The following is a 27,838-nucleotide window of genomic DNA, read 5'->3' as shown; positions in this document are numbered from 1 at the left end:
ATGATCTGAATAGACTAGAAAGCTGGGCCAAAGCTAACAAAATGAAATTCAAAACAGAGAAATGTAAGTTACTGCACTTAGGGCAGAAAAAGGAAATGCACAGATATAGGATGGGAGACACATTGCTGAATGAAACTACATGTGAAAGGGATCTGGGAGTCCAAGTGGGCCACAAGTTGAACCAACAAGTTGAGTCAACAGTGCGATGCGGCAGCTAAAAAGGCCAATGCAATTTTAGGGTGCAGCAATGAAAGTATAGTGTCTAGATCAAGAGAAGTAATAGTGCCACTGTATTCTGCTTTGGTCAGGCCCCACCTGGAATATTGTGTCCAGTTCTGGGCACCACAATTCAAAAAGGACATTGAGAAACTGGAGCGTGTCCAGAGGAGGGCGACTAAAATGGTGAAAGGTCTGGAAACCATGTCCTATGAGGAACAACTCAGGGAGCTGAGGATGTTTAGCCTGAAGAAAAGAAAGTTAAGTGGTGATATGATAGCCCTGTTTAAATATTTGAAAGGATGTCATATTGAGGAGGGAGCAAGCTTGTTTTCTGATGCTCCCGAGAACAAGACCCAGAACAAAGGATGCAAGCTACAGGAAAAGAGATTCCACCTCAACATTAGGAAGAACTTCCTGACAGTAAGGGCTGTTCGACAGTGGAACAAACTCCCCCGGAGTGTAGTGGAGTCTCCTTCCTTGGAGGTCTTTAAGCAGAGGCTGGATGGCCATCTACTGGGGATGCTTTGAGTTGGATTTCCTGCATGGCAGGGGGTTGGACTGGATGGCCCGTGTGGTCTCTTCCAACTCTATGATTCTATGATTCTATGACTTAAAGTGGTGTCAAACTGCATTATTTTTACAGTATAGATACACCCATAGCCTGTTGTGCTGTCCAAAAAAACCTGGAAGGATCCAGCTGTTGGCCAGCTCTGTCCAAAAACTAAGTCTCTTAGCTGGTGTGTAAATCTGGCATTGGTGATAATAGTTTAACAGTTCATGTGAAAGGGATCCAGGACTCTGAGTGGGCCACAGTCTGAATGTGAGTTAACAGTGTGATGCAGCAGCTAAAAAAAGCCAATGTGATTCTAGTCTGTATCAGAAGAAGTATAGTGTCTAGATCAAGCGAAGTAATAGTGCCACTCTATTCAGCTTTGATCAGGCCTCACCTTGAATACTGTGTCCAGTTCTGGGCATCACCATTCAGAAAGGTTGACAAGCCTCCTTCTCCAGAGCTTCTGGAGGGCTCCAATCCCCAGCATCCCCCCCCCTCCAGCCCCTTCCAAAGGGAGCTGAGGTTCGCTAGGAGCCATCAAAGGAGAGGCCAGCTTGGCTTCCCTGTGACACTTGGGCGACACCTCCTCCTCCTCCTCCTCCTCCTCCTCCTCCTCTCTCAATGGATTGCTCATTGTCTTCTGGGAGCGCAAGAAAAACCAGCCCACTCTTCCATTGTATGCCTCCCAGAGGAGAGTTTCTGCCTCCAAGATCGGGAGGGGGACACTGAGAGGGTAGGAGGAGGAAAGGGCAGGAATCTTTCCAGCCCAGGACCCCACCACCATCAGGGTCCGGAAGGAGGAAGACGGCAGTGCCTCTGAGCGCGTGCAGAGCGCAATTCCCCTTCCAGTCCCCAGCCAATGGTCAGCTCGCCTCTTTTACCTCTGTTATTGTTGTAGGGTGCCTTTCTCAAGTCGCTCCCGACCCTAAGTTGACCCTATTCTTGGGATTTCTTGCCCAGTTTCTTCAGAAGGGGGTTTGTCATTGCTATCCTCTGAGGCTGAGAGAGCGTGGCTTAGAATCATAGAATCGTAGCGTTGGAAGAGACCACAAGGGCCATCCAGTCCAGTCCCATTCTGCCATGCAGGAACTTCAACCAAAGCATACAGGAGGGCCAGTCAGCAGGGTCGTTGGTGACACCAGGGGAACCACGACTCTAGCCAAACCCCTCGGGTGTCATGGACAACAACTCCCATGATCTCCAGGCAGCACTACAACTCCGTCAATTCTCCTTCTGGCTCTTGGTAAAATCTGTGTCTTCATCAGTCAGGACATCACCAAGGGTACTGCATCTCCCACCTCAACACAGTTATATCTGGTCTCCTTTATGTTATGAAGAGAGAATAAACCAGTTTGAGACCGCTTTAACTGCCCTGGCTCAGTGACAGGGAATCTTAGGAATTGTAGTTGATTGTGGCACCAGAGCTCTCTTTGACAGAGAAGGCTAAATGTTTCACAAAACTATCAGTCTAGGAATTCCAGGGCATTGAACCAGGGTGATTAAAGCGGTGCCAAAACCGGATGATTTATGCAGTGTGGATGCAGCCAAAGAATACCCTTTCACCCAAGCATCTCCTTCCCGGATCTCGCCCTCCCATGAAACAGAGCTTGCCTCAGGAAGCAGATTCTGCGGGGTGGCACGGAGGTATTGCGAAGCTAAGCAGGGCCAGCCCTGGTTACTACTTGGATGGGAGACGGCCAACGAAGTGCTGCTATTGGCTGTATTTCAGGGGAAGGCACTGGCAAAACCACCTCTGAGTATTCCTCGCCTAAGAAAACCCTACGAAATTCATGAGGTTATGGAGTGGCTTGAGTGTTGGACCACAACTTTGGAGATCCGGGTGACCTTGGGCAAATCACACTCTCTCAGCCTCAGGGGAAGGCAAAGGCAAAGCTCCTCTGAATAAATTTTGCCAAGAAAACCCCATGATTGGGCAGGGTCGCCATGAATTGGAAACGACTTAAAGGCACACAACAACAAGACTAGAATGCAGAAGAAGGAACAGGCAAAACCACCTCTGAGGATTCCTTAACCTAGACAGGAGACTCGAAGACACACACACACATACACAACTTTCCTCTGCATAAGGTTTAATAAGTCAGCATTCTCAGATCCCCCGGAATATTATTTTTATCTTTGCACGGAGGAAGGAAATTTATTCCGGATATTTTGACTCTGTCAGGACAAAGGTTGTCCTCCTTCCTTCCTCCTTCATTCTTTTGAAGCTCCACAAGCCACAATTATATAATCTATATATTATATAGAGACTCACAACAACTCTAAAGTAAATCTTCCCAGAGGCCTTTAATGCAGAGATCTCAAGGGGAAAGTGCATTGGAAGAATTGTTGTTGTTGTCGTGTGCCTTCAAGTCCTTTCCGACCAATAGCAGCCCTAAGACTTTGTTGCTGCTGTTGTTGATTTGCTCAGAGGAAGTTTGGACTTGCCTTCCCCTGAGGCTGAGAGAGTGTACCCCGGGTTATTTTCAATCTCCCCAGAATCAGGAGCCTTTAAGGTGTTTTTTTTTTGGACGGGGGGATGGGCTATAAATACCCCAAAGGCACCAGCTCCTGACTGATCTTGGAAGCTAAGCAGGGTCCTGGTTAAGACTTGAATGGGAGACCGCCCGCGAATCCCAGGCGCTGTCGTCGATATTTCCGAGGAAGAGATTGCCCAAACCACCTTGCCTTAGAAAACCCTGTGAAATTCATGGGGTCGCCATAAGTCAATAGCCGACATGAAGACACACACACACACACACAATGGGATATATTGGGTGTCCTCACCGCAAAGGAGGACAAGGCACCACAAAATGTAGGACATCCAAGAAACATGGAGGGCATCGCCAAGACAAAAGCTTTTTTTAAAAAAAAGAACCACTCATAGGGATGAGGGACCAGCAGAAGCAAGGGAGAATCTCACAAGAAAAACTTTCTAAAAGGAAGATGTTTCCTTGGAACCCAGCATGTCTCTTTCCTTTGTGAAGCCACAGGCTCCTATGTAGGTAGAGAACACTGAATCTCTCAAGAGGTCTTCGTGTTTTGGTTGGGAAATCACGGCATTCTCTCTCCCCCTCCTCAGATAGATAGGATTTTCCCTGCATGCAAACTCCGCTGTCTTCCTTCTTTAAAAGCATGCCATTTGGTCCCATTGAATCACAGGGACAATAAAAATACCTTTGTAAATTGGTGAACAAATCCTGTGATTCAGCTAACTCCCCTTTAGGAAGTTTTCACACAAAAAGAGATTCTCCTGCTCCTCTCCAGGTCTCCCATCTCCCTACTCTATCTACTTTCTTCCTAAAGATGGTGAGATTGAATGTTTCTTCTTTTATTAGAACTGTTCATTAGATAGTTTAGGATGTAGCTTCCATGCATATGTAGACTTAAGCCATTAGTAACGTTTTTGTTTTTTAAAATTTCAAGCTCTTTGAGTCAGCCTCAGTTCTTAGAGAAGCATCCTGAGACCAAGAACTATCCTCAAGCTAGACTTTGATGTTTCTGAGGTTTTAAATTGTTTGGTTTTCCTAAACAAAGGCTAAAGCAAAAGCCAAAACGTCAAGACACTTTGAAAGGAACCGGCGGCATCTGTTTTCAAGTCTTCAGTTTCAGGGTGTCCTAGCTGCAAAAGAGGACAAGGCACTGCAGCATGGAGCAGATTTCCAGGAAAATGTAGGACATGACCAAACCAAAGCTAAAAAACACGCACAGAAATAGAAAGCCCTGCTTCTTAATCCTGCTCCGAAATGTCACATCCAAGTCGCATGCTCTCAGCCTCAGGGGAAGGCATGGGAGAACCTCCTCTGAACAAACCTCGCCAAGGAAGACCCACAATAGGTTCCTCATAAGATGGAAATAGCTCCAAGGCACACAACCGAAAGGCAGGGTGAGCAGATGGCCTAAAAGCAAAGGAGGACAAGGCGCCGCAAAATGGAGGACATTCAAGAAAACCTAGGTCTCGATCAAACCAAAGCTCACATAAATGCATGCTTTTTGTTCATGCTCAAAATGGAGGGCATTTTGGAATTACTCCTGGACAGAAGCTGGGAATGGAGGACAGGTCCTCTGGCCACCCTGATAATTTGGATGGACCAGTCTGATTCATGCCCTTCTTCTCTGCCTCTCATTTTCCTCTTCCGTCCCTCTTTTTCTTTCCTTTCTTTCTAAAGCGTCTCATTATTGCATTATTTTAAGGTGCTGATTCTTTCCTCGTCTTGGAATCCGAAGGTAACCATTGCCTTTTGCCATCGGGTAACAAAGAGATTTGGAGAGCCAGCTGGATTGCGACTCTAGTGTCCAGGGTTCGAATCGCGGCTCGGCCACGGAAGCCCATTAGGTGACCTTGGAAAAGGCACACTCTCTCAGCCTCAGGAGAAGGCAAAGACGACCCTCTCCCTTGGACAAATCTGGCCAAGAAAACCCCCTGACAGGTTGGCCGTGAGTCAGAAGGGACTTGAAGACACACAACAACAAAGACTGGTGATAGCTTCAAGAGCGAAGATTTCCGGGACCTCAGGAAATAAAATGGGTTAGTCTTTCAAGTGTCACAGAACTCTTAATTGTTTGGACACTTATTTGTTTATTTATGTAAGGGATTTATACCTTTCCTTTCTCCCAAAAGGGCCATGTCTGATCGCCTTTCTTTCTGTTGCATTTTTGGAATGAGTTGAAGATGTTGGCAACATAGACAAAAAGCTCCAAAACACACTGCAGAAGTAATCCAGTTCGAGACCGCTTTAACTACCCTGGCTCAGTGCTAGGGAATCCTGGGAATTGTACTTTATTGTGGCAACAGAGTTCTCTGACAGAGAAAACTAAACGTCTCACGAAACTACAGTTCCTAGAATTCCCTAGCCTTGACCCAGGGCAGTTAAAGCGGTCTCAAACTGGATTATTTCTGCGGTGTGTTTTGGACCTAAAAAGCTGGTTGTCTGGACTGGGGGTTGTTTTGTCTATAGCTAAAAAAAACAACCCTGAAACCTGGTCTCGATTTGTTGGTAAAATAAACAGCAGTCCTTAGATTTATGCATCCCGAAAGACGTTGCTTAAAAATAATAATAATCTAAATCTAAATCTAAAACAATCTTTTTCTTCCTTACAATTAAAGTTGCTCTAGGATCAGGATTAGATTGAACATGGCCACCCCAAGATCTGCTTGCAAATTCTTATCCACTCCTTAATCCGAAACCAACCTGGCACCTGGCTCATATACACACTTGGCTTTAAAGTAATGTCTAAACCTACATTTGAGGCTCACTGCTTCACATCACAGTAAGACTCGGCGTGGTCGAAGTGGCTTGACTCTGTAGACCAGGCTTCCCATCCCTGTTCAGCCATGAAACCCACTGGGTGACCTTGGACCAGTCACACTCTCTCAGCCTCCGGGGAAGGCAATGGCCAACCTCCTCTGAACAAACCCTGCCAAGAAACCCCCACGAGAGGTTCACCGCCTTAGGGTCGCCCTAAGTCTTTTCCGACTTGGGAAGGCATACAACACACAACACGCCTTCTGGCTATCCCTCTTTCCAGAGGGGCTTGAATCTGTATTGAACTGGAATCCGTTGGGAAATGAAGCAACAGCCATCGCAGAAAGGCAGTGGCAGATACGGCTCTTGAATTTCCATCAGACTCACACCCAGGACCTTTCACATGACACAGATATAACGCTATGATTCCATTTTAATTGCCGTGATGGCCTACCTTCCACCCAGGGAGTCCTGGGATTTGCATCTTAGGGAAGGCTATTTAGAACCTTTGGCCAAAGAGAACTCTAGTGCTCCACCAAACTGCAACTCCCAGGACTCTATAGGATGCATTTGAAGTGGAACCATAGTGCTTTATTTGTGGTTATACTGGCTAGCTAAAGACTCATGCATCCCAAAGGACTAGGGCTTTCCTTTGAATGAAGTCTGCAAAAGCTCATGTTGCCAATTTCTTCAGTTAGTCTCAAAGGTGCTACAAGGTCTCTTTACACCAGAAGGTCATCCTTTGGAAGGAGAAACTTACCCTTCCTCCTTTCTCCCCAGTTTATTGCTCCTCGAAGCAAGGAAATCTGAGAAGTCCTCTTAGAAATGGGAATGCCAAGCTGATTTTCCCCATGGAACTGGCAGCAAGGCTCGAAAACTGGAGCGAGAAAGGACAGAAGGATGGATGGAGGAAAATAATGAATTTACCCTGAAGTGGAATCATGAAGACAGGATGGGTCTTTTTAGGGGAAGGGGTTTTCCCTTTTTCTTATCCAAATCTGGAGTTAATACGGATAGTTAGAGGGAAAGGGAGAATTTAATAAATTGGCGTACTTGGGTTTTTGGTTTTGCTGCTTTTAGTGTTGCAGTGGTTGTTTTCATCCATTTGGAGCTGAGTAATTAGTGTCTTATTCCTGATCTGCATCATAACCACCAGTGGCTACATCTACACTGCAGAAATAATCCGGGTTGATGCCTCTTTAACTGCCCTGGCTCATTGTTATGGAATTCTGGGAATTACAGTCTGTTGTGGAAACGACAGTTCCCAGAATTTCATAAAAACGAGCCAGGGCAGTTAAAGAGGTGTGAAACCGGATTATTTCTGCAGTGTGGATGCAGCAAGAGATGTTTTGGTTCTCATAAACCCAGCGGACCAGAATTGAAAATAATGCAGTACTAGTACTGATGATGCTGATGATAATGATGAAAGTAGACTTATCATTAGTATTTTAATGAGACTCGTCACTTCCGTTTCCGGAACCTGCCACGTCCTGGAAAAAAAAGGTAGGTGTTTCAATTTATGTATATATTAAGGCATATTTTTTCATAGTTTGGAACAGATCGATGTCTAGGGAAGGGGAAAATGTGAATTAAATTCATTTCCATTTGTTTTCCGACAATTGCTATATCAACGTTTCGGGATATAATCTTCCCTCTAGGTTGGGAAAAAAACTTTCTGCAAGAGTGGTGATCCAGGAATGGATCCACACTGCACAACTATGGCAGGTTGATACCACTTTAATTGCCACGGATCTCTCCTGGGGATGTTCTTAAGAGTTCTATAGCGCAATCCCTTGAAACAATGTGTTGAAAGCTCTCTGGCAGCAAATTGTCAGCCGAACATCTTTTTTAGGAAGGGGGCGGAGCGCTCAATAAGCCCCGCCCCGAACAGACAAGCCCCTCCTCTTTTCTTGAGGGCGGGGATCGAACCCTGGAAGAGGAGGGACGGATGGATAGACAGACAGACATCATCAACAACCAGCTACTCACCTAAACCATCCGACCTCGAGCAGCTTCGATCGCCTGTCTAGGCTTCCACTGGGATCTTCTCGATCCTCTTCGGATCAGGCCGAGATCCCACTCGAGATCCTTCCATAGGCAGGGTCACCCGATGTCATAAACTGCAAAGGAAGAGACGGCACAAAAGAATGGAGGACCTTCAAGGAAAATGTAGGGCGCTGCAAAGTAAAAGCAAAATCAACACTCATAATAAATATAAACTCATGCTCAAAATGCAGGGCATTTTAAACTTCCTCCTGGAAAGAAGGTTGAGATGGAGGACATGTCCTGGAAAAGGAGGAAGGTCTAGTCACCGTATCCTGAGGAGGTCCTTGCTTCCAGCAGGTCCTCAGTTTCCCCTCTGTGCCCAGTTGATCAGAAAGGAGGGAAGTGGACTATGAATCCTTCTTATTTTTATTTATTTATTATATGAATTTGTATCCCGCTTTCCTCCCAAAATTGGGACCCAAAGCAGCTACTCCGAGACCCAGGTCAGTAGAGTTGGGAAGTTTCCAGGTTTAGGAATAGCAGCTATAGCAACAGCAGCTTTAGTTATATACCACTTCATACTGAACTAAACAGTCTCTAAGCGGTTTACAGCTGGAACCTGAACAGCCCTTGAAAGTAGGAATGCTTGCTTGGAAAAATAACTTTCTGCAAAGAGGGGTGATCAGAGCTGTATCCATGCTGCACACTTATGGCAAGTTGATGCCACTTTAGCAACCATGGATCTCTCCTGGTGGCGCAGTGGTTAAATGCCTGTACTGCAGCCGTTCACTCACAAAACATAAGGTTGTGAGTTCGATCCCAGCCAGGGGCTCAGAGTCCACTCAGCCTGGCATCCTTCTTTAGGTCACTAAAATCAGTATCCAGCTTGTTGGGGGCAATTGGTTTACACATTGTAAGCCGCTTAGGGAGTGCTTAAGTGCACTGAGAAGCTGTATAGAAATGCACTTGCTATTACTCCTCCAAATCAAACACTTGTAGGGAATGCTTGGTATTAACAATGCAGAGTGTGCCTCGGGGATCCCTGCTCAGATCTTTCCCCTCTCTGGTTCAATACTGTCGTCACATGTAGGCAGCACTTCTTCCAGGCATTCAGACATTCAAAGTCCTTCCCGATACACTCAGGCGAAACCTTTGCTCTACTATTGAGTTGTTGTCTTAAGGTCGCCATAAGTCAGAAACGACTTGAAGAAACCTCCATCAGCACCATCACAAGGGAGATGCACCTTATGTCGTCTATGCTCCGTGTTGGTGCCACAACAAACTACCATTCCCAGAATTCCATAGCCTAGAGCCATGGCAGTTAAAGTGGTGTCAAACCAGATGCAGATGCAGCCTTGGTCACATTAATGGTGGTGCTTTTCAGTTCCTCTGTCAGAACTCCTTCCTTCCTTCCTTCCTTCCTTCTTCTCTTCTCTTCTCTTCTCTTCTCCTTCCTTCCATCTCTCTTTTCTCTCATCTCTTCCCCCACTCCTTCCACCTCCACGGACAGGAAGAATGCCAAAAACCAAGGGATGAAGGAAAGGACCTTTCCAAGGCATGGCAAAATATTGATACGTCAATAAGTGTTCTTGGTTTTAAAAAAATGGAAACAAGTTAAGCAGGCTGCATCTGCCTCCCTGGTGGACTGAGGTGCTATCGCCCTTCCAGCCGGGTGACCAGGCTTCCTCCTTTTCCCGGACATTCCCTCCATTTCAGCCTTCTGTCCAGGAGGAATTCCAAAATGTCCTCCATTTGAAGCAGGATCGAGAAGCATGAATATATATTGATAGGAGTGTCCTATATTTGTCTACATTTTGGGGTGCCTCGTCCTCCTTTGCAGGGAGGACATCTGGTCACCCTGTCTTCGAGGGTCTCATCATGATAAGACTTACACTCCATCCATCCATCCATCCATCCATCCATCCATCCATCCATCCATCCATCTCTCCATCCACCCATTCCAGGGTGACCTGATGTCATAACTTCGAAGGAGGACAAGACATCATAAAATGCAGGACATTCATGAAAAATGGAGAACACTACCAAATAAAATCTAAAAAAACCACTCATATAAACTCATGCTTCTTAGGAACAAAACATAATGCAGCAATAATCCAGTTTGAGACTGCCCTGGCTCGGTGCTGGGGAATCCTGGGAACTGCAGTTCATTGTGGCCCCAGAGCTCTCTGACAGAGAAGGCTAAATTTCTCACAAAACTATAGGATCCCCTAACGTTGATCCAGGGCAGTTCAGGAGGGCTCAAACTGGATTATTGCTGCAGCATGTTCTGGACTTTAGTCCTGCTCAGGATGGAGGACATTTTGGAGTTCTCGCTGGACAGAAGGTTGGAATGGAGGACATCTCCTGGGAAAGGAGGACGCCTGGTCACCCTGATCCAGCTATCCCTCCCTCCCACAGCCCTCCGCCCTGACATCCTTCAGAGGAGGGACCAAGGGCACGTGAGAATGTGCCCGCATGGCTCCAACCCGTGATGCCACACGGGACATACCAAAACAAATGACACTAAACTATACTTGCCCATAAGGAAACATAGGGGAAGATTTGCTCATAGAGAATCATTGGAGAATGCTTGCCCATAGGGAGACATTGGATACTTGCCCAATGTTTCCTTATGGGCAAGTATTCTCCAATGATTCTCTATGGGCAAGTATTCCCCAATGTTTCCCTATGGGCAAGCAGGGACTAGGGAGTAGGGGTGCGTCTACACACCATAGAAATAATGCAGTTTGACACCACTTTAAGCGCAGTAGCTCCCTCCCATGGAATCATGGGATTTGTAGTGTTACAAGGTCTTCAGGCTTCTCTACCCAACTACAGATGCCAGGATTCTGTAGGATATAGTCATAGCAGTTAAAGTGGTGTCAAGCCGTATTATTTCCACAGTGTAGATGCACTCTCGATTGACATGAGTGAATAGTGGATCCAGTCAATTTATTTTACTTTAATTTGTTTTTAGAGAGAGGGAATAAGAATGACTCTGTCGGAACTTTCCAGTCTCCTCTGGCAAGCCCTTGAGAGAAGGCAGTTTTATCCTTGCAAAGAAATCTTGGCCTATTGGAAATGCAAATATATTTATTATTATTATTATTATTATTAAACTTTATTTCTATAGCGCTGTAATTATACACAGCGCTGTACAAAGTTGGTAAAATTAGGAGTAGATAAAAGCCTGCCCAAGGCGTACATTCTAAGATAATAACAATTAAAAGAGGAATAGATAAAATTACCATCTAGAAAGGAAAAAACAGATTAAAAACATCAAATATCAAACAAATCACATCACATCAACTATTGTCAGCCAGCCAGATATTTTTAGAAACCCAGTCAGCAGTAGCATCCTCTTTTCCTCCTTTTGCTTCTACTGGGCTTATTATTGCATTGCTCTCTCATTGCAGTCCACACTTTCCCTTCTCCAAACAGAAAAGGGCAAATATTGGATCTAGCCAAAGCTGGGTTAAAGCCGCGGCTGATTGAAACCCGTTCCGCGTGTTTTTGCTGCCATCTACTGGCCAAAGAACTAGAAAAGATCTTGAAGTGTAATGTATGCAGGGTTTCCTATGGAAAGAGCCAGTGCAATGGGATCTTGCCATCTGATGCTTCTGCCTCCAACAAAGATAAAGCAATTTTTTCTAATACTGGGACTGATTGGCATGCTTTACTTCTACACCACCTAAAGTTTTCCTGATGCAAAACATGAAAACTTCTTAAGAAATTCACTGTTCTCTACCTACATAGGAGCCTGTGGCTTTACAAAGGAAGGAGACATGCTAGATTCCAAGGAAACATCTTCTTTGAATTGCAAATGGACATTAACTTTCCTTGAATTTGAAAATCTCCCAGTGACCACATGGCCAAAGGGGGAAGTCCCATCCTGCAGATAGCCCTCCTTACCATTTGAACTAAGACCAGAAACAAAAAATGCAGGCCTATGACTAACATCTTGAATTTCTTTCTCCTGTTTGCCTGATGAAGAATCCAGTGTGACTTCGAAAGCTTGCAACATGTAATTGTGCCTTTTGATTGTCCCCATAAAAGTATCATTGTTTGGATGTTATTGGATTCTTTCTTTCAGTTAGTCTCAAGAGAGCTCTACATACTGATCATACAGACTAATAGGGCTAGAGCTTTGAATTCTATCACCTCAAAGAATAAAGGCAACAACTGAACCCTAAAGTCAGAATCGTCCAAACCTTTGTATTCCCCATCACCATGTAGGGATGTGAGAGCTGGACAGTGAAGGAAGCAGGAAGAAGGGAAATCAGTCCAATAACATCAAATCAACCAAACAGTGATACCTTTACTGGCCAACCAAAATGCACAATATACATCTTGCAAGCTTTTGAAGCTCCACTGGCTTCTTCATCAGGCAAGGTGTTGAAAACCACACAAGAGAAAAATAAATTGAAGATGTTAGTCACAGGCTGGCATTTTGCTGTTTCTGTTCTCAGTTCCGATGGCATGGAAGGGTATTACTTGCAGGCTGGCACCTCCTCCTTCTGGCCATGTGGCTGCTGGAAGATTCTAAAGTTCAGGAAATTTAACATTCATTTCCAATACACAAAAAAAAGATACTTCCTTTACAGTCCAATATGTCTCCATCATTTGTGAAGCAACAGGTCCCTTTGCAAGATAGAGGACATGGAATTTGTAAAGAATCAACTCATTTGAGATGTGGTGCTGGAGAAGAGTGCTGAGGATACTGTGGACAGCCAAAAAGACAAACAAATGGGTCCTGGAACAGATCAGACCAGAGCTCTCCTTGGAAGCCAAGATGGCCAAGCTGAGGCTATCATACTTTGACCCCATCATGGGAAGGCATGGATCACTAGAAAAAACAATGATGCTAGGAAAGGTAGAAGAAAGAGGGGAAGAACACAGACTAGATGGATGGACTCAATCAGGGGGTTACCTGAATGGCCTTGCAGTACTTGAGCAGAGCATTGGAAGATAGAGATTTTTGGAGACATCTCATCCGCAGGAAAGCCATGCGTTAGAATCGATTGGAGGACAGCTGATAACAACTGGTCAAAGACTATGGAGTTCAATTTGCTATGCCAAGTTGTTCTCTGTCTTGGTCCAAAACTCTCTCTGTGTTGTGTGCCTTCAACTAATTTCTTATTTATGGTGACCCTAAGCTGTTCATTATGGGGTTTTCTTGGCAATAGTTGTTCAGAGGAGGTTTGCCATTGCCTTCCCCTGAGGCTGAGGGCATGTGACTTGCCCAAGGTCACCCAGTGGGCAGTGGTGTCAATAGGGGGATGAAGTGGAGTGGTTAGCACCAGGTGACACCCCAGAAGAGGGGTGACATCTGCTCAAGCCTACCAGCACTATGGGAAAGACGAAGGGGGGCTTCAACGGCCTTAGAGGGGGCAGCAGTCTGGCCTGGTGGGGAGAGGGAAAGAGAGTTTGCCCCCTCCCAGACCAGGTGACATCAACCCATGTGACACCACTGCCAGATGGGAATCAAACTCTGGTCTCCAAAGGCCTACTCCAATGCTCACACCACTACACCATGCTGGCTCTCACCAAAACTCTACCTGGTGAGTTATATAAGTACAGCTGGCCCTCTGCATTCACAGCTTTGACTTTTGTGGATTTGATTATTTGTGGATTTGATTTATACGTCCTTTTTAGGAATCTCTAGGTCATCCAGAGAAATACCGCTGGAAGTTGACCATAAGTTGCACTGGGGGGCCCTAGAGATTACTAGAGAAAATATTTCACTAGGCATTTATAGGTACTCCAGCATTGATTCTATGGTCAACTCCTGGCAGATTTTGGTCACAGAGTTGCACTGGAGGACTTACTGCCTCTCAACATTCACTGCCTGAGGCAACTGCCTCACTCTCCCTAACAGTAGGGCCAGCCTAGGGTGTCAGGGAGTCCAACATGAACAGTTATTCCATACTGAAGGGCATTGAACCTCTTCTCTCTGAAAAATCCATTGGTTTGATCTAGTCTTTTATGCACATTACTTTAGTTACATGATCTGCCGAAGCACATGACCATTCTGAGTACATCCTGATTGCCGCTTTTTGTTTGCACTTGCCAAATGCACAATAATCCATTTTGAGCCACTACAGATAGATGCTGCAGGGGATTTTCTTTATGTGTGTTTGTTTGCTTGTTTGTTTGTTTGTCTATCTATCTACTCTGGGCTTTTAACTTACAATTCCTCGTTTCTCTGGCAAGACTGTAGAGCTAGCTAGCTAGCTATCAGTTGAGAAATGCCTCCTTTCCCCATCACTTTGGCATATAGTGTTGTTTAAAGGCACCTTTGAGAATGCAGGTTTGGATCTCCAGAATTCTAGAGAGAAGCACATGTGGGTTCTCTGAAGGCCATTAACCTCAAGGAGACAGTTAATCTGGGCATAGAATCTGGGATAGAAATGTCCTAAGGCCATAGCAGGAAAGAGCATGTTAGCTCCAGAAGGAGCCAGGTCTTAAAGTTGTTCTTCCACCCCTGTCAACTCTGCCTTCTTCTGCCACTCCTATTTCTGTCTTTTACTGAAGAAAGCAAACTCTCTTGTCTATGCCTTTGTACAGTCACTCGTTTTTAAAAAGATGCAACTCATTGGTTTTATCACAAGTAACTCTGCTGGCTGATCTGTTATACTCTATACTTCTTACCATTCTTCCTTCCCTGTCAGATTCTGAGCACCATCTCTTTCCAGGCTGGATCTGCTTATTCATTAAATGTTGCAGCCCTATATAGCAGAAACAGGGAATGTGAGGTCCTTCAGATGTTATTGGATTACAACTCCCATCAACTGTTCCAGCATAGTCAATGTCAAAGAGTGATGGAAGCTGCAGTCCAACAACCAGTAGAGGAACCTGTGTTGCCTAATCTTTGTACGCACTGAGATGATTTCCCACTGAATCCAGTAAGGCTTACCTCTCAGGAGGCGTGCACAGGATTATACTGTAGGCCATTGATCCATAACTATATTGTCAGTGATGTTTATCACACTATGCTCTTAAAGAGGTACTATTCCAGTGTGACTCCTCTAGCAGCCTCCTGTTGCATGCTGGGATTGGCAGTTTTAAGGAGCTGAACTTCTCTGCCTGAGAATTCTAAATACCCCTCCTTAAAACTGCCAATCCCAGCATGCAACAGGAGGCAGCTAGAGGAGTCACACTGGAATAGTACCTCTTTAAGAGCTCGTCTGATAAACACCAGTGTTCCTCTGTTGACAGTCAATCATCTGTTCATCTCCAGAACCTGGCCCTGTCTCGTGTGGTGATGAGCCATATGTAGAAATTCCATACATGAAAGTATGAGGTGCTGGGTTTGTATTGATCGTGTGTACCGTGACTTAGCTAACCATAGATAAGCCTCTGCACATGTCAATGTTTTATCCCTACTGTTTTCCCTAGTCAACCCACCAAATGCAATGGAGAGATAGAGGAGATGAAGGCCTCAGTCCAACTGATTGTCCTAATGAGCGTAGAATTATTGAATCAATGGGATTTACATGAGTGTTTATTATTCAGCAATTGATTCAATATGTCTTCTTTAAATTGAATTTAAAACTATGTCAGGGGCAGGAATCATCTAGCCCTTCAGATGTTCTTGGACTGAGCATCCCTCAGTATTAGGTATATTGGCTAGAGTTGTTGGGAACCACAGTTCAACATCTGGAGGATCATGATTCCCACCTCTGACCTATGCATCCATGTATCTGAATGTGTGCACAGGTATGCCTCATGCTGCCCATTAAATGTGTGATGGGGACATGTGTGAGTCCAATAATCAGCCTGTACAAAATTTCTGTCTAGCAATTGTGAAAAGTAGCTTGAATTACATTTCTTTTTTAAATATATTTTAGGGACTGCAAGCCAGGCTTCCCCAACCTGATACTTCCAGATGTACTCAAATACAAAATCCCAAGTCTCCTCTTGGCAACATGGGCAGTGATTATGCAGGATACACATTATGGGTGTTGTAGTCCAAAACTTCTGGAGGTCACTGGGTTGAGAAATCCTGGGGTAAATCCAGGAAAGTAGAAATGAGATATATGCCAGATTCTTTCAGTGACCCTTGATTTCCCCAACACTTTCCATTTGTTTTTTGAAGTTTGTCAGTGTTTCTAAAGGCTTTGCTTGCCTAATTTCAGGTATTCTAATCCCCCATTGCTGGATACTTTAGAGCCTGTATGCAGTTTGGTTGAAAAACAACACATCAAGGGAATGATAAAAGAAAGACAGACTTTCACATAGGATCAAATTGCATCTGTCTCAAACTGGATGTGCCAAGAGAGACGGATTTCTCACATTCTTATATTCATTTATGAAAAATGTTTCAGATAGCCCTTCCTCTTTGAAAAAAATGCAAATCAAAGATTATCACCTGCCAGGAGGCCTGAAAAGGTAGAATAATCTATTCCTCCAGAATCCAAATAGCATGCAAAGTGTTATTCATCACAGCAATGGACCATGGGCACCATGCAAAAACAGATTGCTTTGAACAACCTGGATGATGGATTCATTTTTTTTTTTGTTTTCTTTATGTTCCCAAATGCTCCTGTCTCAGCATAAGAAACCCATAAATATTTAGCATGAAGGTTTTTATAGGCCTATTCATGCTTATCTCACTGCTTCCCCTCTATTGAGCTTGGATATTCACCATATTTTTTTTACTGCAGTATTTTCAGTTTTTGTGCATACTCTCTCCTTCCTCCTGCACTCAGCTATACCCAGTTTCTCATATCCCTGAGTTAATCACTCACACCATTTCTATTTTCATTGTCTCCCAAAATTCTTAAAATAAAGCTTAGCCAAGAATAGCCAGGACAAATATAAATAAAATAAAATTTCAAACCACCACCACCACCGCCACCACCAAGGCTAGGCTAGTGCTGAGAATTATTCCTCATGTTTTTAAATGCTCGTTAAAGGTTTTTGCTGTATCTCACTTCAATAAACATCATGCTCCAGTTACTACTTCAAACCATAGGGGCATTATCCTGTGCAGCACTTATCAATATTTTAACATGTGAAAGTCAAATGATGTTGAAACATTGAACTATATTTCCATCTGTGCAAGCTAAAATGGTACAAATGCATATTGTGTAATGGAATCCTGCATCCCTAGCTGCTTTCTCACAAGTGATACCTGATTCCTTGGTATTTTATGCAGCTGTCTTCATTGACTCCAGGAGGGACCTGGAGAAGATTTTTTTCCCTCCAGTTTTTTTAAATATCTAAAATATTAAAACAGCTGTAATCTGAATGAGCAAAAAGGGAAATTTGTTATGTTGGTTGTGGAAGACTCATTTCTGGAACTATCTGACATAGATCTTGATAAGCATTTATTGTACAGCTGAGGACTAGACTATTATTGGAAAAGGAAAATATGCTTCATATTAATTACTTCACTCAGTAGGGGGCAGTGTAGAAACACACTTCAGTGGTAGATTCTTGGCTTGGATACCCATTGGCTTGAAGATCCAGGGCCAAGCCCTTCCTATCCTGGCCTGGGTTCTTACGTGGTCAATCCCTGGGCAGGTGTGGTGAAGGGAGGGTGTTTATACATCTTCCTGACACCCATACCTGCCTTCGTCGTCACATGAGAAGACCCCTCTTGCAGCCTATAAGGGCAGAAATTATTATTATTATTATTATTATTATTATTATTATTATTATTATTATTATTAACCTTTATTTATAAAGAGCTGTAAATTTACACAGTGCTGTACATACAATCTTTTTAATTGGATGGTTCCCTGCCCTCAGGCTTACAATCTAAAAAGACACGACACAAAGGGAGTGGTGGTGGGGAGGGGGCCTCTCTAGTAGGATAATACATATAAAATACATAGCAATACAGGAAATGATTCAATAAAACAGGCAAGAAAAGAACATCAAATAGCAAGTGACAATTATGCAATGGGGTACCTGACTTCACCCACGTGTCCAGTTGTCCCCATCCAATGTCACAGGGGTTTTCTGGGCAGATGCAATGGCAGAGGTAGGTATGGAGTATGCAGGGCCATGCAGTGTGCTGGCTGCTACTATCGAGTTTGAATGAAAAAGTAAACAGCAGGTCTATATGCCTTGGGCTAAGGACTCTTGGGAAGTGATTGGCCTAAAACTGCCGGATCGGTATCTAGACAGACCAGTCTCAACCCAGGGCTAATAGCCTGCATCATCCATACAGGCCAGGGCCCCGGGAAACATGGGCCTTTGAGCCTACGAATACACCACTTAGCCTCCCCCAACCTCTCTCCTTGATGTGTTGGGCTACATCCCCTATTCTCACTAGCCAGCAGGGCCAATGGATGGATGGCTTACACGAGTGTCAAGAATTAGCTCCCAAACCAGATCTGGTCCATTTGGATCCCCTGGCATTTTTAATGTCCTTTGTAATTGTAATTGTGGTCTGGAATATTTTAACAAGGGGTGTGTCTGTCAATCTCTGCCATAGCTCCTTGATAACAAAATGTAGACATCTGAAACTTGGGTCCAAAATACACTGCAGAAATAACCCAGTTTGAGACCACTTTTACTGCCCTGGCTCAGTGCTAGAGAATCCTGGGAACTAAAGTTTACCGTGGCACCAGAGCTCCCTGATAGTTCTGATAGAGGCAGCTAAATGTCTCACAAAACTACAGTTCCAGAATTCCCTAGCATTGAGCCAGGGAAGTTAAAGCAGTCTCAAGCTGAATACTAATTACTGCAGTATGTTTTGGACCATAGTGTTCATACTAAACACCCAAGGATATTTTGCGTGGGTACTTTTTTGGGGGGAAATGTTTAATGTTTATTTTTTGTTGATTAAATACTGTCTGTGGTCTGTGGTACCATCATTAGTCACTAGGAAGCAGTCTTCCTAACAGCCGGAGAAGAAGCTGGAGGCTGTCTGGTAATACTTATTCCTCCACAGGGCCTGTAGGTGGTTCCATTTCTGATTCTTTCTGTAGCATCCTTGAAAATGTCAAACAAAGAAAGGGATGTCAGCATACCCGGCATACCTCACATTGTATATGGGGTTCCATATCTTCATTTCTGAAGCCAGGCATTTTCTTAAGAAATCACATTGACCTTTGGATCACCAGGAGACTCTTCTATGGGAAGGACACATAAACTGAAAGACATGTGAAGGACCTAGGTAATACCAAGATAAAAATTGAATGGGCTTACAGATTGCTCCCTGCCTCACATCCCAGCTTTCTGCATATCTCTCCCACTATAAACAAAGGCAAATACACTTCCTACCTACATCCTGCTATGTTTCCAGCCATCTTGCAGCAGGACTTATTACAGTGCAAGGTATCACCTAGCACCCTTGAGGCTAAGATCTCAGCTATAAATTTCAGTCCCAAGCCTAGCCTGCTTGTGCAAGCAGTGTGTTTTCTACTCACTGTGTCACTCTTAGACACTGTCTGAACCACACTCCCCTTTTCATGGTCTCCTCTTCAGGACAGGTAAATATCAGGACAGTAAAATTGTTATCCAATTTCCATACCTCTATTTTGGTTAGCTCTGAATAGTGTGTCTGTTAGAATTACTGTCTTGTGTTTGGTTGCAGTCCTGCATATTTCTAAATAAATATGTTCTTTATTCACCAGATCTGGAGTCCTCCACAGTTAGTTCTGGTATAAATAGATGGAAACAAACCTGAACTTTACTCACCCTCTCACAAGCTTCCCCTAGCATTCAAAGCAGAAGCTGACACAGTTGGTGGGGATCCCCAGTCCCCCCATCTGTTTGAGTAAGAGGGAGAAGGAGAAAGAAATAAAATCCGACTGCTTGGTAAGGGTGAGGGAGGAGACTGAAAACAGGGAAATTCCACTGATGTGAAGGAAACAGACATTGGAGGAAGAAAAAGATCTGGAGAAGAGAAAGAGAAGAGTAGAAGAGATGGAGCACCTGAGCGTATTGGTTGTGATGAAAAGATGTCTGTCTTGTGAAAATAGTCCTTTTGGGGTTGAACATGGTATCTTGTTATTTCAAATGTATCTAAAATTGTTTTCACTAAATCTATGAGGAAATCTGGAGATTGTCGTAAATTCTTACTAAGAAGGAATAACATGCACCTGCTAAGTTCAGTAGGCCTAACTGTTTCTAAAGTGGGAACCTGTCTCTTATCAAAGAGGGGAGTTCCATAAGAAAAAAGTAGCAATAAGCCCAGTTCACTAATAACACAACATTGAATAGGCAGGCATTCCAACCCAGATTTTTCACATTTAAGAACTTAAAGAGCTCTGTCTGAGTGGGTGAGTACATTTTGCTTTCTCTTCAATTCAAAATTTAAAAATACAACCAGCAGTTGTCAAATAAGCACCCTTCCACATACACACACCTCTGTATTATAAGAAAAAGAACATATTATTGGATGGAATGGCACCTTACATGGAAACTTTGTGAAAACACACAAGGACTCTACTGAACATTTTTTTTTGTCCAAGTAGCAAAGCGTTATCTGAAAGAAGAATGATACTCTGGTCCCAGGCACAAGGCACTTTGGAAGAGAAGATAACAAATAAGCACTCAGTAGTGGTGAGGTACTGTACCGTAGCTTGGAAAGTTAATTTAAGAATGAAATTCATTCCTACCACAGTATTTGAAAAATAGCCTGTTCATCATAATCAGTAACTCATTACATCAAGTTACAGTTACAGTAAATTACACGCATTACAATGTTCCTGTTATTTCTTTCAGTATTGCAAACAGTAACTTGTTTTGTTACTTTTGGGCTGCTTATGAGTTTTCTATTGGGGTTTTTTTTTTCTGCTGCTTTTCGAGATAAAAAAAAAATCTTAGGATTGACAAGAGAATGGCATAACATTTGAAAAAATTCTGTCAAAGTGCCTGTTAAAAGTAACTTTTGCATATAACTAGAAGCCATTACTTGCAACATCAGTGCAGCAATTTCACTATTACTCATTGCAGTACTTTTGAAGCATGTAAAACGGAGATTGTTTCCACACCCCAATCTTTTTATATAAACCCCTTCAGCAAATGGAAGAGTGCTAGATATGAACAGTTTTCAGTGTCTCACCCTCTATGATGCTAGAAATTTGAGGACTGGAGGAAAATTTGGAGGTATCCTCTTCCAAACAATTCTGACCTCCAAGCTAAATACGTTATTCAGTTTTAGATTTGAGAAAGTGAAACTGGCTTCTTCTGTGATAAAAAGGAGGCTACATTCTCCCTGGTGCTATGAGAGTCCTAGGTTCCAAATTCCCATCAGATCTGTCAGCTTGTCAAAGAATCATAGAGCTGGAAGAAACCACAAGGGTCATCCAGTCCAACCCCCTGCATATAGGAAAACATAGTAAAAGCACCCCTGACAGATGCCCATCCAGCCTTTGTTTAAAAATCTCCAAAGAAGGAGACTCCACCACACTTTGGAGCAGTGTGTTCTACTGTCAAACGGCTCTTACCATTAGGAAGATGCTCCTAATGTTTAGATGGAATCTCTTTTCCTGTAGTTTGAATCCATTGCTCTATGTCCTAGGCTACCTTTGCACTGTAAAAATAATGCAGTTATACACCACTATAACTGCTATAGGTCAATGCTATGGAATTCTGGGATCTGTAGTTTTGGAAGAGATTTAGTCGTCTCTGTCAGAAAGCTCTTGTGCCACCACAAACTACAGATCCCAAGATTCCATAGCATTGAACCATGGCAGCTAAAATGGTATCAAACTGGATTATTTCTGCAGCACAGATGCAGCTCTAGTCTTTCAAGCAGCAGAAAACAAGCTTGCTCCATCCTCACTATGACATCTCTTCAAATATGTCCTTAAGGTTTCCTGTCCAAGTCACTGATATATTACTGGAGCTGGACTGCAATCCTCAAAATCTAGCATGTTGGGTGTGGGATTCTGGGAGTTGTGAACCACCCTCACAACTTTCCTATGCTTTGTGTAAATATGCAAACCTCATTTATCCTCCTCCTGGTAATTCTCAAGATAACAAGAAATCAGTGTTTCCATTTTAACATTTTATGCACATGGAATTTCCCAACAGCCCCCACTAAATGGACTGATGAGAACTGCAACCAGAAATCTTCTTCTCTTGGAGTTATTTATAGACTACCTTTCAAGTTTCTTGGCAGTGTCAGCAATGAATCAGCATTGTGCCACTGTTGCAAGGAAGGTGAAAACCATTTGAGGTTGCATGACCAAAAGCTATCTTTTGTACTGCAGTAAAAAAAATGTTATAATGACACAGTGCTTTTCATTTAACAAAGTCATCATGAGTTGACCATTTCTTTCTACATTTTCACACCAGGAGCTTTTCTTCTGACTTTGGGCTCAAGAAAATTATCATTTGGAAAATGCAGCTCAAGGACACATTTAAAATGCAACGAAGACAGGAAAGTATGGAAGGAGAACCATAAAAATAACAATAAGGATTTTAGAACAAAAAATACAAGAGGAAGAAATGTACAACTTCAGCAACACAGAGGACTGTTTATCTATGTGTATATATATCCACCAGCTTTTCACAGATGAAAACTGGGGTATGTGTGGTTGAGCAACATCAGTGTGATACATTTCCTCATAATGGAAAAGACTGTACCCAGATACCCACTCCCTGTTCTAATAGTATCTATATGCGCGATGGTAATGGTACCTTCAAGGCTACCATTTGTGCTCACATTTCTGATTATTGTTTTTCTTTAAACTAGAGTTGGACAAGCTAGTCCTTCAAACACATTTTCCTACAGAGGGTTGTCCTTGGACTTTCCTTTAAAAAGAAAACTGTTCTATGTAAAGAAGGGTGCATAGCCACACTATTTATGGGACCTAGTTATGATCCCATTTCCTCTACAGATATAGTTCAAGAAGTTACCTGAATCTGTTGAAGGATGCTCCACAGACACTGAGCCAGTCAGCATGGCCAGCCTTATTATTATGCACAGTGAAGCAACAATCAGCAATTTCTTGCCTTTTCAAGCTAAGCCCCCCAGCCTTTCCCTGTTGTAGACAACAGAGCTGTGGGTGCCATATGGCCTGTTCCGTACCTTCTAAGCAGCTTCCTATAATCAGTTGTAATGGAAAATCCTAATCCTATTGGCAATATTGAAATAAAACTCAACTGCCAACCCATTTGGGTTCTGTATATGGAATGGCATTATTATTATTATTATTATTATTATTCCCACCTTTCTACCAAAATTGAGACTCAAGGTGGCCTATAATTTAAAAACAAAATATAGCTAAAGACATACAAAAAAAAAGCAAATATTGCAATTTTAAAACAAACTACAGTGGGCCCTCCATGTTCACTGGGGTTAGGAACACAGGACCCCCGTGAAAATGCAAAAACCACAAATAAAAAAACACCATTATTTTAAGGACTGGAACACAGCTTTGGCGTAGCTTCTGGCCTCTTAAGATATGTGTGTCATTTAAACAGCATATCTCCAAAGAGACCTGAAGCAGCTTTACTTTGGCCTGCCTGTTCAGGCCCCTTGATAGCAAGGATGGGGCTGGACTCAAACTCCAATACTATGAAAAGAACGTATATTGCAGTGGGGCAGAGGATTTGGGTATGTCTATACCATGTCTATTTCTCAATCAAGACTGCTAATCTTAGTCCCATGAAATCTGTCAGATACAAACATGGATTATGACTGTTCCATCCCCTTCCAATTCAATGTTGTTCTGCCTTTGGCGGTTGGGGGAGTATCATGCAATTTGGCAACACTTAGCTGTCTCTGTGAATGTGATGCTAACTAGAGACTGATTTTCTGTGTCCCATATGGCTTCTGACCTCATTCACTGTTTATGCTTTCAAACAAATGCTGAGAATGCAGTTTAGAAAGCAAAAGTTGTGTTGCATTGGGGATGTGCCACAGCATACTACATATGCTAAGGGTGGGAATTGTGTGGCCTTCCAGATGTTGTTAAACTGGAAGTTCTAGAGGTCCAGACAGCACAGCCAAATGGTGAGGAATGCTGGGAGTTGCAGGCCAACTATACCTGGAGGGCCACATGATTCTCATTCCTGGCATATGCAATACATGCCTACTGGGCAGAGTTACAAGGTCCTCTGTACCCGAATTAATGCAACCGTTAGGGACAGGCAGTGATAGTGAATGGTCACAATCTCCCATTGCTCACATTATACTGAGCCATTTACCACTCGTAGAGCCACTGAAATGCCTCCCAATGGCCACTTCATGCTTGCTTTTGAACAGGGTGGTTGTGGTGGCAGCAAAGGCATCTAGCTATGCCCCTACAACCAGGGCCATTACCAAGGGGTATGGACTGCACCACTGATATCTTACCAAATTTTCACTTTAACCACATGAAACGATGTACATGTAAATCCATTTAGGCAGTGCATTTGGCATTGTAACTTAAAAGTATAATTTTCAGTTTGCTAGTTGTATATGTCATAACTATTGCCTTTACATTCAGTGATATATGGGAATTATAATTTATGATTAACATTAGTACAAAAAACATTACTATGGATTCTGCATAGTGTAGTACAGGAGGAAGTCAATGGGGGGATGACAACATGAGTTACTACACCGGGTGATGCCAAGCCTAGTGGCACCACTGCAAATGTGTCAGAGGGGAAAGAGCATGACCATCTGGAGAAGCCCACAGGGCCACACTGGGATCTTAGGAGAGCTAAATTTGTTCCCAAGGCCCAAGGTTCTCCATACTTGATTTAGAAAGTGTCACGATGCATATACCATTGAAACAAGGAGAGTCAAGCCTGGTTAGTACTTGGAAGGGAGACCTTCAGAGCACACCAAGTTGCTATACACTATATTCAGAGGAAGGCAATGGCAAACTATCCCTGAATATTTCTTCCCTAAGACAACTCTGAAATTCATGGGGCCACCATCGGTTGACAGGTAACTTGAAGGTTCATATTCTATTTTACTTAGCTATAGCAATTTATTATAAACAAAACAACAAGAAGAACTGCAAAACAATCTACATTCACATTAATAACTATCAAGTGTATTAGGGTATACTACTTCATGGATATAATGTCGTGGACGTCAGTTACATATGTTCCCACAGAACAGGCCCTGGAGTAGGTTGATCATCCTGAAGATAGTGGAAGTACCAGTGAAAATTGCTTCCTTCTCCCTTTCTACCAGTGGGGGATTTCTGAGCAGAAATACTCCTATATCAGGTGTGATTGGCGTCATTCCGGTGCCAAGTCAAAACATGTCTTCTTATTAAAGCCCTAGGGGCCCAAATGATTTTATCAAAATCTGTACATGTATTATGCTTTTAAATAGTTTTAAATAATCTTAATTGAATATAATTGACTTATTTTAACTTGAAAACTGTTTTTTCCAGACAAATCCTCTGCCCTTCCATTTATCCAGCTCCTTTTAAACTGTCTCAGTTTCTCTCTCCCCCTCCCACTTTCCACCTTTTTTCACTGATTGCTGCAAACTGACTTCAAAGTTTTTTGTGCCTCAGTATATCAGCAGGAAAAGATCCAGTGTGCTGTTGTGATCTGCGCCTTCGATTACAGCTCTGGAGATTAGGGTTCGATTCCTTGTTCAGCCAAGGAAGCCCACTGGGCGACCTTGGGCAGGTCATACACTCTCAGCACCAGAAAACCCTGTGATAGGTTTGCCTTAGGGTTGCCATAGGTTGGAAATGACTTGAAGGCACACAACTACAATGACAATCTCAGCAGCAGAGAAGAGCTGAAATCTTATCCTTTCCAGTAGGTTTAGGCAAAAGCAAATTGCTACAGTCACTCCTAGCTTGTGTGTTCTTCCTCATTAATAACTTCTGTCATTTTAACCACACTTCAAGATTGCTTGGCCACATAAGTTCCAGTTTTCATCTATTGCATACTAGAAGGTATGGTGCAGATGGAGGACTTTCTTTTTAAATTTTGTGTATGTGCTCTCTAGAATTGTTTAATCCCAAGAAAACTGACCTTGTTCAAAACAATTGCTCCCAATAAATGTCTTCTGAGAGCCAGCATGGTGTAGTGGTTTCAGTGCTGGATCATGACTCTGGAGCCCAGGGTTTGAATCCCCATTCAGCCATAAAAACCGATTGGGGGACCTGGAGCAAGTTACACTCTCTTCAGTTTCAGATGAAGGTAAAGGCAATTCCCATATGAACAAATATTTCCACCACCACCCCACCAAAAACCTCATTATAGGTTCACCTTCACTGTTGCTGTTAACTGCTGCCATGTCAACTATGACTTATGGTGATCCTATCAATGATACTAAAGACTATAGACTATTGCAATGCCTTTGATTTCATAGATCACGAAAAACTATGGAATGCTCTTAAAGCAATAGGAGTGCTACTATACCTGAAAGTCTGACAAAGAATTTGTAGTTAGGACAAGAGTGAGCCATATCTTCTCATGCTATGTCCAAAGTAGGACATTCTCAGTTTAGTCATCTTTGCGTTTAGGGATTGTTTAGGCTTGATTTGCTCTAGGACCTATCTGGGTTTGCTTTATCATACGTAGGAAACAACTTGAAGACATACAACAACAACAACAACAATTTTTTTCCATTAGAGAAACTATAGGTCATGGAACAGTATCTTATACATGCCTGTCTATGAGTAGTAGGGCTGCTAGGTGTCTGTTATTATAAAAAATGCTTCTTATTTGAGGGCCGGAAAGCTTGTTCCTTATAGGACTGGCAGGTGTCCCTTTCCTTTTATATAGACTGAACACAATGCCAAAAACCCCTCAAATTTGGGGGTTTGGGTCCTTCATAAAGCCATAAACATGTGCATCATGTGATTTATGCATGGGGCAATATGTTAATGTTACAGAGAAACACAAGGCTACGTTCACAGAAATAAATTTTTTCATTTGGTATTTAGGTGTATCACAAACTTGTTAATAGTTACTTCTCAACTGTCTGACTTGCATGTCATGAATTATGACTGTCCCTTATTGCTGTTTTGAAAACCTGACAACACTAGCAGTCATAGAATCATAGAGTTGGAAGAGACCAGTTAAACACTGGATAACTGACTTATTAGTGAAGTCACTCATTTCAAACATTTTCCAGTCAAAGATTTGCCTGCCATTTCTTCACTGTGTGCATGCCTGTGGGAAGCACCCATCACGACTCCAGAGGAAAGCATCCCTGCCAATATGTGTAACCACATTTTTGTAACAAGGATTGTTGCAGGCAGCCTAGGGTAAAATGTGGCAGGCCTTTCAGTGAAGCAAGATGAGAGCTATCTCACAAGCTGGCTTTTCAGCTGTGACTCTCCTTCACAGCAAGGCAGAATGATTCTGTATTTGGGAACAGTAAGCAGATAACAATTCCACTTCAGTCAAGCTGAAAGAAAAAGTTTCATTTTAAGGATAAGAACAAGGCCCACTTGGATGGCAAAAATCACCCAAAGGTATAAAAGAGGTCTGGTGACCTCTCGGTTGGATTTCTGTAATGCGCTCTACATGGGCAACCCTTGTACCATACTTGGAAGCTACAATTGGTTCAGAACATGGCAGCAAGACTGGTCACTGGATCCTCCAGGGCCAGTCACATAACACCCGTGCTTAAAGACCTACATTGGCTGCCCATTCACTTCCGGGCGCAATACAAGGTGTTGGTTATTACCTATAAAGCCCTAAATGGCTTGGGTCCAGGGTACTTGGAGGACCGCCTCTCTCCATATAATCCGCCCCGCACACTCAGGTCAGCCGGGAAGCAACTGTTGAGAGTTCCAGATGCAAAATATTCTTCGACAGCACAGAGGGCATTTTCCATCTCGGCCCCACAGCTCTGGAACTCTCTTCCCGGCGAGCTCCGCTCGGCCGCCTCCCTTGACCTATTCAAAGGCTAAAAACCTTCCTTTTTCAGCAAGCTTTCCCCTAATTCGATGTA

Source organism: Sceloporus undulatus, chromosome 1 (genome assembly GCF_019175285.1).
Source record: "Sceloporus undulatus isolate JIND9_A2432 ecotype Alabama chromosome 1, SceUnd_v1.1, whole genome shotgun sequence".
NCBI lineage: Eukaryota > Metazoa > Chordata > Lepidosauria > Squamata > Phrynosomatidae > Sceloporus > Sceloporus undulatus.
Note: the sequence above shows the minus strand (reverse complement) of the source record.